The sequence below is a fragment of the Benincasa hispida genome, chromosome 5 (assembly GCF_027475165.1).
Source record: "Benincasa hispida cultivar pf3 chromosome 5, pf3_genome.v1.1, whole genome shotgun sequence".
Lineage (NCBI taxonomy): Eukaryota > Viridiplantae > Streptophyta > Magnoliopsida > Cucurbitales > Cucurbitaceae > Benincasa > Benincasa hispida.
In genome coordinates this window covers 3,688,532-3,701,128 of record NC_143482.1, presented here as the reverse complement: position 1 = coordinate 3,701,128, position 12,597 = coordinate 3,688,532, and positions in this window count along the sequence as shown.

The window sequence follows — 12,597 nt, the reverse complement described above, 5'->3', positions numbered from 1 at the left end:
ATACATTATAAAGTTTTATGAGAAAGAAAAATTTGAATATAATTCAAATATTAATTATATAAATGTGATTCATATAAAAATTATAGATTATAATTAATATGAACGTGATTCATATTAATTCTATAGGTTATATGAGAGTTTAATAAACTATAGATTATATTAGGTTATAGGTTATATGTGATATAACATATAATTTTATTAATATATAATAAAGTTTATTATTATATATTTTATTTAAAATTCAAATTATTATTTTATTTATTTAACTATTGAATTTTAAATAATTTGGGAGGAAGTTATCTATAACTTAAAGTTCTCTTCCTCCCCTCCCCCCTCCCATTAATCTCTCAACTCCCCAATATATGTGAAGTTGGTTTTCACGTTTTTGACATAAGAGAGAAGTTCATCTTCTTGCTCCTATATTGTTTCTCAGGAAAATCTCTCTGGAAAAAAAAAAATTCACAATGTGATTTCTTTCATGACAAATTTCTTCTCCTTCCCACAAATTAATCAAAGCGAGCCCACAAATCCGCTTTTGATTCTCATCTTAGAGAATAACGAGGAAACCCTCATGGTGGTGCCTAAAGGAGGTCCATTATCATTTGGATTGGATTACTGGATATTTGTGCGTTCGTGTGGTGAGAGCGAGAACGTCACCGTTCGTGAGATCGGGAGAGGAAACGTGAAGAAATCGTTCTTCAAGGATAAGTTCTCAAAATCCCCTTCTTTCCTCTCTAATTTTCTATAAACAGCATGCTACATTATTTTTTTTATCCTGAAAATTTGTTTTTCTCTGTATTTTTTATATTGATATCAAATTGGAATTGAATCGTACGACGTTCACACGCTTCCACTTGGGATTCAATCTCTTCAATTGGTATCAGAGCTACATTGTGCGATTTTACTTTTTCAATTTGTTTTGAAAATTAGAGTTTAGGTGGGATTTTCTTCTGCATTTTGAATGTGATGAATGATTCTACATTTTTTTAATGTTATTTACAATTGGGCATTTTCGAGTTTTGGCACCTTAAAATTATTTTTTTAATTATGACTAAACATGTAAATGCCTGTTGTTTTTGTGCATATTTTTTATTGCTATCGAGTCTGTAAAGTTCAGGTCTCGAGTTTGGCAAGAGTTGATGATGATCGGAATGAAGAATGGAGGAAATTTGAGCAAATTCGAAGCAGACCTGTACATTATGTGATGCAACATTGTGACGCTCCGATGCGAAGCGGAACGAAGATTTTGTTCGTAGTGTCACGGTGCTATGGTATAGCATCGCGAAGCTTCGAGGCTGAGGTGCGTTTCCATTTAGTGAGGTCGTGGGTTCGAGCCCATTCTTCCATTTTTGGCGGTAGTTTTCATGTGTTTTGTTTTTCTTATTTATTTTAATTAATTATATTAATATAAATTAGTTCTATTAATTTAATTAACTTTAGATGTACCAAAATTCGATCCAATTTGCTGTTTAATTTAATTATTGCGTTTGATATATGGTTAGTTTGAATATATGTCATATTCTATATCATATAGTATAAAATCTCATTTTAGCATAAACATTATTCATACATCATATTTAATATAAGCATTATATTATATAGTTGTATGAATTATCAGCATGCTCATGTATTTTTAATATAAGAGTTATATTATAGATGCATGTTTAATATAGTTTCATTAATATAATATAAGAGTTATATGATTAATGAAATGCATGATCATGCATCTCTTATATAATAGTTATATGATATGATAGCATGCATTAATAACATTTCATGCATCATTCATATTAAAAATGTTATAATATATAATTTAGATGAATGGATGGATGTTATTTAATTTTCACAACTTTATTATATAATTGTTATGTATGTTGTAATCAAAATGGAATACATGAAGCATGACACCACTTTAGTGAAATTATAATCATTATAAATTTAAAGTATGTCATTAGATGCATGTATAAGTTTTAATTGTTTCATTGGACTTTATAATTGTTACAAGTTAAATGAAATTAGAATTAAAATCTATAATAAAGAGTTGCATGCAAACATAGGTTAAATCATTTTAAATGATTTTAAATTGATTTCACTGTTTAGACCTATGTTAATGAAAATTTCTAATACGGTTAGAAGTAGGTTTAATCTTTTAATTCCATTTAATAGGATCAAATTGGAGTTGTGTAAAAGATTAAATTTATAATATTATTATCTGTAAGGGACTTTTGTCTAAGGAAGGTTCTATTTAGAATGGGGTATTTAAGCTGACGAAAACGGAATACCCCTACCTGGGAACCGACCTGGAAGATCAATTAGATAAATATATTATAAGTATACAATGAATGATTAGGGTTTATTAAAGTGTTTAATAAACAATAATCATTATCGTTCAACTATCCAATATAAGAGTTATATTGGGCATAGTTAACAATCACTTAGATAAAATAATCAACTGAATTTACCTAAGTAAGAAACCGTAGGTTTTCAAATACTCAGTGAGAGGAAAAAGATATATATGATACGTCAATTTTTCACTCGCGCTCTCCTATAAAGTTCACACCGTGAGACTCATGCTTGGTCTTGAGCGCCCTAGGAACATTCTCTTTCGGATGATGTTTGCATGGATCAATATCAAAGTGAATGGAAAGAGTATTTATAGTAAGTGAGAGAGGAATGTGTGTCAACATGTCCTACGGTCTCCTTCATTAGTTTGCATCATGAGCTTGCACAGCCTCGAAGTGCCCTAAGAATGCCCCCCTTTAGATGGTTTGTGCATTAGATCAATATCAGGTGAACTCCAGAAATGGATAAGATCAATTTGGTTTTTGCCAATTGATTTTTCCCTTCGGTTGGCTCATTGGGGTGGAACTTTATGGTCTAAAATGGAGGGTCACACTTACAAGAAATTGTTAAGCAAGTTAATGATTTCTTGACCAAATCAGTGATGATTAATTGTTATAGGAATAAGAGTTATTTTGGTGTAATGATTGGTCGAGAGTGTCTCAGTTCAATGAAGGGCTGACTGACCAACCTTCGGTACCTTTTGTCCTAAATCACTGAAGCATAATTGTAAAACTAGATGTTAAATAGGGTTCATTAGATTTTTTGCTAAAACTGATTGAATTTATTAAAATTATGTTAAAATCTAATGTAGATCAATTTGTTTCATTTCAACAATATGTCAAGTACTATTTTTCCAATGTTTGCCTCTACCAATTTGACCAAAACTAAATATACAACTTGGAAAAATTCAATTAAAACTATTTTCGTGGTTGACGACCTTAACTTCGTCTTGACTGAGGAGTTTCCTCTAGTCCCATCTCCCGGTGCAACACGAAATGTTCGTGATATATACGAAAGGTGGATGAAGGCCAATGATAAGGCCTGAGTTTACATTTTGGAAAGCATACCTAATGTCTTAGCCAAAAGATTTGAGAGCATGGTCATTGGACTTCAGATCATGCAATCAATGCAAGAATTATTTGAACGAGAGTCCTCACAATTCAAGCAGGACGAAGTTGATTATGACGAAACCAGTAATTCAACTCCCTAAATGAACTCCGATCCATATTGAATGTCAAGCGACTGACACAGGAGGCAAATATTGCCAACTCTAGTGAAATTTATCAAAAAGGTTCGTCCTCTAAAATAAAACTTGGAATTTATTAAAAGCGGTTTCAAGTTGATCCCACTACTCTCCAGAAAAAGAAGAAATCTAATGATAGTAAATATGATTTACTTGTCTTGGAGATGTGCTTAGTAGAAAATGATGATTCTGACTTGATAGTTGATTTAAAAGCTACTAATTATGTATGTTCTTCCCATTGGGGATTTAATTCCTGGAGACAGTTGGAAACTGAAGAGATAACTCTTTGAGTCAGTATTAGTGAGGTCGTTTCAGCTATTGCCACAGGCAAGCTCAAGTTATTTTTGAACAAGAAACGATATATGTTATTAGATAACGTATATATAGTACCTAATATCAAGAGAAATTTAATCTTTATTTCTTGTTTGATTAAACAAAAGTATTCTCTTTCCTTCTTTGAAAATAAAGTGTTTAGTTTAATTATGGAATGGAGATAGGCTTTGCTTCAATGGAAAGTAACTTGTATGCACTAAGGTCGTTAGTTACAAAGGTTGTCTTAAATACTGAAATCTTCAAAACGACAACAATTACTAAGAGACCAACAGTTTCTCCTAAAGAAAATACCCACCTTTGATCGTGGTGGAGAGTATATGAACTTAAGATTCCGAAAGTATTTGATAGAACATGGAATTACGTCACAACTCTCCGCCCCTGGTACACCTTAGCAGAATGGTGTATCAGAAAGGTTGACCCCTGTTGGACATGATTCGGTCTATGATGAGTTATGCTCAACTTCTTGACTTGTTTTGGGGATATATAGTAGAGACTACTATTTATGTCTTGAACAATGTTCCCTCAAAGAGTGTTTTTGAAATACCTTTTGAGTTATCGAGTGGTCATATAGGTAGTTTACGCTACTTCAAATTTTAAAGATGTCTGACTCATGTGCTTATGAAAAATCCCAAAAAGTTGAAACCTTGTTTGAAAGTATGCCTGTTTGTAGGCTACCCCATGGAAACGAGAAATGGGTACTTCTTTAATTCAAATGAGAATAAAGTATTTATATCGACAAACACTACATTTTTAGAAGAAGACCACATAAAGGATCACAAATCATGAAACAAAATAGTTTTAAGTGATATTTTTTAATGATACTATTGAGACTTCAACAAGGATTGTTGAAGAGGCTAGTACATCAATAAGAGTTGTTGATGTTAATTCATCTAGTCAAGCACATCCATCTCAAGAGTTAAGATTACCTCGACGTAGTGGGAGGGTTATAAACCCATTTGTTCGCTACATGAGTTTAATAGAAGCCCAAGACATCATATCTGATGATGGAGTTGAGGATCCATTGTCTTACAAACAAGCAATGGAAGATGTTGACAAAGATGAATGGATTAAAGCCATGAATCAATAAATGGAGTCTATGTACTTTAATTATGTCTGGAAGCTTGTAGATCAACCTGATAGGGTAAAACCTATAAGTTGCAAGTTGATCTATAAGACAAAAAGGGATGTACATGGAAAGATACAAACCTTTAAAGCTAGACTAGTAGCAAAGAGTTATACTCAGGTTGAGAGAGTAGACTATGAAGAAACGTTCCCACCTATTGTCATGTTAAAGTCTATGTGAATTCTCTTGTCTGTAGTCACATATTATGACTATGAGATATAAAAAATGAAAATCAAGAATACCTTTTTGAATGATAATCTTGAAGAGACCATCTACATAAATCAACCAAAGGGATTCATTCAGCAAGATCAAGAGCAAAAGGTTTGTAAGCTTAATCGGTCCATTTATGGATTGAAACAAGTATCTCGATCTTGGAATATAAGATTTGATACTGTGGTCAAATTTTATGGCTCTGATCAGAACGTTGATGAGCCTTGTGTGTGCAAGAAAATCATCAACAGTTCAGTAGTTTTCCTTGTGTTGGATTTTGAAAACAAAAGTTTTTTTAGCCTTCATCATCATTGGTGAAATTACTAAAAGGATAAAAAATGAAGTGTGCTTGTGATTCTTGCCTTCTTCTGATTCTTCTTATTTATCTTTTGTCATTTCTCGTTTCATGTTTTCTGCAACTTTTTTTAATCCAATATGCGTCCTCTATCTTCTTCGTTTTTTTTTTCATTTTGCAACTTTGTTTCCTCTTTATGGCTGGATTCTTCATCTCACTCCTTGACCTCGCTCTCGCTTCTTTTTCTCACTCTTTGGTCTCGTTCTTTCTCCTTCCTCCTCTCCCTGGAATAAAAAATGGAAGATGAAGTGTGATTCAAAGAGCAAGAGGAAGAAGAAAGAACGAGACCAAGGAGTGAGAAGAATAAACGAGAGTGAGATGAAGAATCTAGCCAAAAAGAGGAAACAAAGTTGCAAAATGAAAAAAAAAATGAAGAAGAGAGCGGAAGGAGCGAGAGGTGGGAGATATCATATCTCATTTCAATTGGATGATTTACTTGTTCTCTTCTATAATCTTTTCTATTGTAACAAATTATTCAATTTCTTCCTTTTCTCCTTATACGTTGTTGGAGATTCTATTTTCCCACCTATAAATGGGTGTGTACATTTATCTCAAGCATTAAAACATATACAACAATTTCTCTCTTAATTCTGAGTTTCTTCTTCACCTCTGTAATGGTTGGCACCTCCTCTTCTTCTCTGCAAACACTTGCATCTACTCCCCATTATCTCCTTTCCAATATTTGCAATCTCATCCATGTATGCCTTAATTCAACAAATTATGTTCAATGGAAATATCAAATGTCTGCCATTTTGAAAGTTCATGCTCTTTTTGGCCACATTGATGAATCCACCCCTCAACTTGACCATTACTTTCCTTCTCCTATCTCAAACACTTCTGGCTTTACCCCAACAACCTCTTCCCTATAGAGAGAAACCAACCCTAAATTTCTTCAATGGACTTACTACGACCAAGCCCTTATCAACTTCATAAACACCACTCTTTCATACTTTGCCTTCTCTCATATGACTTTTGTCTCTATCACTCGAAAACTATGGCAATCCTAAAAAAAATGTTATTCATCTAAAACGTTAATAAAATGCTTTAGGATGAAACAAGTCCACTCTGTTTAAGATGATTGTGTCAAAGGTTGTTCCTATTTTTAGAGATTAGTTACTTTGTTATTCATGCTCTATAATTGTGGAGCAAGTATGAGACTTTTTATTAGAGGGTTGTTATGTTAAGCTTTAAATATTGTTATATTCCTCTTTGTAATGTAGATTTCTATTGTCTTTGGCAACAAGATTTACTAAATAATTCATTGCTTCAACTTTGCAATAACAGAATCCTTTGTTTTTCTCATATTAAAACAACAATTAGTATTAGAGCCTCATTCTTGAGGGATCTATGAATGAGTGTTTTTTGTGTCATGGACGTTCAAGCAAGTTCTAATTTTTCTTCAATTTCTCCACCAGTGTTTGATGGAGACAACTACTAGGTTTGGGCAGTTCATATGAAGGCATATATGGAAGCTTTGGATATTTGGGATTCTGACCTCCCAAACAATCCTACCATGGCACAGATTAAATTGCAGAAGGAGAAAAAGACAAGAAAATCCAAAGTAAAAGCTTGTTTGTTTGCTGCAGTCTCATCTACTATATTCGCTCGGATTATAACTCTAAAATCAACATATGAGATATGGAATTATCTCAAGTCAGAGTATGAGGGAGATGCAAGAATCAAAAGAATGCGTGTGCTAAATTTGATTCGAGAATTCGAGTTGGAGAGGATGAAGGAAACATAATCAATTAAAGAGTATTGTGATAGGTTATTGGGCATAGCAAACCAAATCAGATTACTTGGTTCTATGTTTAAGGACTCAAGAATTGTTGAAAATATTCTTGTAACAGTGCCTAAAAAATTTGAGGCATCTATTTTAGCCTTGGAAAATACCAAGGATCTAACTCAAATTACTCTTGCAGAAATTCTCAATGCTTTACAAGCACAGGAGCAAAGAAGAGCTATGAGGCTAGAAGGTGGTGTTGAAGGAGCCTTGCAAGCCAAACATGAGAATGCAAGGAACAACAAGAAGAATCAAAATCTTAATTGAGAATCCTCAGCCAACAACAAAGTAAGAGTTAAAAAGGGGTCCTATCCTCCATGTCAACATTGCAATAGAAAGGATCATCCTCCTTCCAAATACTGGAGAAGGCCAGATGCCAAGTGCACTAAATGTAACCAAATGAGGCATGAAGCTGTAATTTGCAAGAGCAAGAATCAACAGCAAGGTGAAGAGGCTAAGATTGTTGATCAGGAGAAGGAGGAGGATCAATTGTTTGTGGCTACATGTTTCGTGGGTAGTGAATCAAATGAAAGCTGGCTAATTGACAGTGGTTGCGCCAATCATATGACTTATGACAAGGAATTGTTTAGAGATTTGAAACCAACTAACATCACCAAAGTAAGAATCGGGAATGGGGATTACATCTCTGTCAAAGGAAAAGGCACTGTTGCGATTACAAGCCATACATGTACAAAGCATATACAAGATGTTCTCTTTGTTCTCGACATTAACCATAATTTGTTGAGTGTGGGTCAGTTTATTGAAAAAGGCTTTAAAGTTACTTTTGAAGATAAATATTGTTTGATTAAGGATGTAGCCAATCAGGAAATTTTCAAAGTTAAAATGAAAGGAAAGAGTTTCTCACTCAATCCTTTAGAGAAGGAGCAATCTGTTTTTCTTCTCAAGGAAGATTTCACACAGATTTGGCACAAGAGAGTTGGACACTATCATCATCAAGGTTTGTTGCAACTAAAAGAAAAGAAGCTAGCACTTGATGTTCCCAAGCTTGGTGATGCAATCTCAAGCTGCAAAGCATGTCAGTTTGGAAAACTAAACAGGAAGTCATTTTCGAAGTCAACCTGGAAAGCCACTTGCAAGTTGCAACTCATCCACACAAATGTTGTAGGACCGCAAAGAATACCTTCTTCAAAAGTCTTTATTATATTGCCTTTATTGATGACTTCACCAGGATGTGCTGGATTTTTTTCTTGAAGTTTAAATCAGAAGTAGCTCAAGTTTTTTGGAAGTTTAAAGCAAGAGTTGAGAATGAAAGTGGTTACAAAATTCAAATTGTAAGATCCGACAATGGGAAGGAGTACACTTCGGCAGAGTTTGACAAGTTTTTTAAAACTTCAGGCATAGAGCATCAACTTACAGCCCCTTACACACCCCAACAAAATGAAGTTAATGAGAGAAGAAATAGATAAATCATGGATATGTCAAAATGCATGTTGCATGAGAAAAATCTGTCAAAGAAGTTTTAGGCAGAGGCAGCAAATACGGTTGTGTTTCTTCAAAATAGGCTTTCGACAAAGGTAGTGAAGGAACAAATACCATTTGAGGCTTGATATGGTTACAAACCCTCGTTGAAATTTCTTATAGTATTTGGTTGCTTGAGTTTTACTCATATTCCACAGAGCAAGCGTGACACGCTTGATAGGAGAGCTTCATCAGGTATTTTTATAGGTTATAGTATTGTCAGCAAGGCCTATAAAATTTTCCAACCACAAACTGGAAATATTGTTGTTAACAGGGACGTCCACTTCCTGGAGGATGAAGAGTGGAGCTAGGATGAAGCAAAGAAGAAGGATCAGACCACAACAGAGCAACTCAAGTTCTTTGGTTCAAGTATCAAAGAAAAAGATGATTGGCAAAATGAAACAGTGGATGATGTGCCTATGAGATAAACAAGATTACTCTCAGATGTTTATGAAAGATGCAATGTTGCTGTGTGTGAACCTGTTGACTCTGCAAAAGTAAAAAATGATCAAAGGTGGATGGTTGCAATGGAGGAGGAGATGTCAATGATAGAAAAAAAACAAGACTTGGATCCTTGTAGATAGACCTCAAGGCAGGAAGGTAATTGGGGTGAAGTGGGTGTTTAGAACCAAGCTTAATGTTGATGGCTCGATCAACAAACATAAAGCCAGATTTATGGTTAAAGGGTATGCCCAAATCTTTGGTGTTGATTACTTTGACACTTTGCTCCTATTGCTAGATTAGACATAATCAGGTTACAACTCGCAATAGCTGCACAAAAGGCCTGGAAAGTTTTCCAGTTGGATGTCAAATTAGCTTTTTTAAATGGTGTCCTACATGAAGAAATTTATGTTGAATAGTCCCAAGGATTTGTGAAGGAAGATGAAGGAGATAAGGTTTATCTTCTTAAGAAGGCTCTCTATGGACTAAAAAAAGCTCCAAGAGCTTGGTACAACAATATTGATGAATATTTGCTAAACTTGGGTTTTGTGAAAAGTCTATCAAAAACAACCTTGTATGTTAATCGCAATGGTACTGACATTCATATGGTTTCATTGTATGTTGATGACTTGCTAGTTGCAGGAAACAACACAGATCATATTCAGAATTTCAAATAAAAGATAATGAAGACGTTTGAAATGACAGATCTGGGTTTCATGTCATACTTCCTTGGCATGGAGATTAAGCAAGGGCAAGATGAAGTTTTCATATGCCAGAAAAAATATGTAAAGAAAATACTGAAGAAGTTTCAAATGGATGAATGCAAGGCAGCAAGAACTCCAATGAATCAAAAGGAGAAGCTATGCAAAAAAGACGGTGCTATCAAAGTTGATGAAGGATATTTTAGAAGTTTGATTGGTTGCTTGATGTATCTCACAACAACAAGGCCAAACATTTTGAATGCTATAAGTATTTTGTCTCGATTTATGCATTGTGCAAGCGAGTTGCATCTCAAGGCTGCCAAAAGAGTGATACGATATGTAAAAGGCACAAGTGATTTTGGTATCAAGTTCACAAGAAGCAAGGAGTTCAAGCTGGTTGGTTTTATCTGACAGTGACTGGGGAGGTTCCATTGATGATATGAGGAGCACTTCAGGCTATTGTTTTACTCTTGGCTCTAGTGATTTCTCATAGAGCTCAAAGAAGCAAGAAATTGTAGCCCAATCCACTGTCTAAGCAGAGTTTATTGCTGAAACAGCTACTGTTAATCAAGCTTTATGGCTAAGAAAAATTTTATTTGACCTTGATTTTGAGCAGAAAGAAAGCACAGAGATTCTTGTTGACAATCAAACTGTTACTGTTATCTCTCATAATCCTATGTTTTATGGGAAGACTAAACATTTGAACATCGAGTTATTTTTCTTAAAAGAAGTACAGAAACATGGAGATGTAACTCTTGTCTATTGCAAAATAGAAAATCAATTTGTATATATTTTAACAAAACCATTGTCAGCTTGCAAGTTTGAGTTTCTAAGGTCAAGACTTGGTGTTTGCAGCTCCTAAAGCAAGAAAGAGTGTTAAGAAAATGCTCTAGGACTGAAACAAGTCCACTCTGTTTAAGATGATTGTGTCAAAGGTTGTTCCTAATTTTAGGGATTAGTTAATTTGTTATTCAGTAAGTATAGGACTTTTTGTTAGAGGGTTGTTATGTTAAGCTTTAAATATTGTTATGTTCCTCTTTGTAATGTAGATTTCTATTATCTTTGGCTCAACAAGCTTTATTAAATAATTCATTGCTTCAACTTTGCAATAACAGAATCCTTTATTTTTCTCATATTAAAACAACACAAAACTCGAACCAGTATCTTAGAGTTATGTTTTACCCAGTATAGTGCCAAGAAATATACCATATAAACGATTGAGGAATAATCTAGCCTTGTCAAAGACATTGTTCATCGAGCTGTTGCTTTTGTCACTGTTGATGATGAAGAGATGCTCCTACATATTTTGAATGTATTGCCATCTGAATACAACTTCTTTCTAATCTCTCTATCGTTGAGGTTGACGCCCTAAATCTTGCCTGGTTCTATAGTTTGTAATTGTAATTTACAAATAATTCATTTATTTAATAAAATATGAGATGTTTTATTTGACTAGCATTAAAACCACAAACCAAAAAATAACATCCAAGGTTAACATATGTAGCTTAAACATGTATGTAGAGACATACAGGTGGATCATGTTTAAGTGATATCTCACAAACACTTCTGTTGTAAAATCGTAATGCTATTATATTCTATTAGAGGTTTTATTAATATACCATTCAACAGTACATTGATTTTATTACATAAATGTGCTAATCTCACAGATTAATAAAGGTGTAATTATATTGTTTTCATAATAAAATATACAACAATACTATATTATCCTTACTTATGTTACATTATAACTAGTCACACTAAACCATAACTTAAATTTATATGCATCCAGCCAGTCACGTTACACCATATTTGCAGTTTATATTGAGAATCCAACATACCATTAACAAAATTGTTAGTTATAATAAAAATTATTGTATGTAGTATAAACCTCACTACTTCTTCGACTATAACAACCTTTTGAGCTTCCCGTTTTGTCTTCTTTCCTTTCTTATTCTCCTTCTTAACCATCATCTTCAAGGATTGACATTCTATAGAATTTTGTAAATTCACCTGAGAAACATTACATTTTTTATTTGTTTTCTTCAATGGGTGAATCTTCTGATTGTGATGTTACTTCTTCTTGGCTATTTGAAGGCTCTTTAATCTCCTCATTGCTATCATTTTCAACATCTTCTTCTGTTTGCTTTCATTTTTTGTTTCTTCCATAGTCTCATCCCGTGTTACTTTCATATTATAGTGATTTAATTTGAACATAATTGTGGCCTAATTTTATTATTTCATACCTTTTTCTCTTCAATTTCTTCTTCATATTTGTTGGTATCACTTACTCTTGTCTTTCTTTTACCCTTTATTGGCCCTTTTACATTCTACTAAACAATGTAGACATGATTTCAAGACGTATATTTATTGTTACATGAAGAAACATGAAACTCTGATTACCTTTGTATTTGTTTTGTCCTTTTAGGTGTTTTTCGCTTACATCAAGGGTCGCTTCACTCCTTTCTCTTTTCTTAAGTTGTCTTTTCGGGTTGATTCTTTCAACTAAAAGACTTGCCATTGTGTTATTTGTTCCTTGTACCAATGCAAACAATCAATTCCTAGTTCTATTTATACAACTTACAGCTT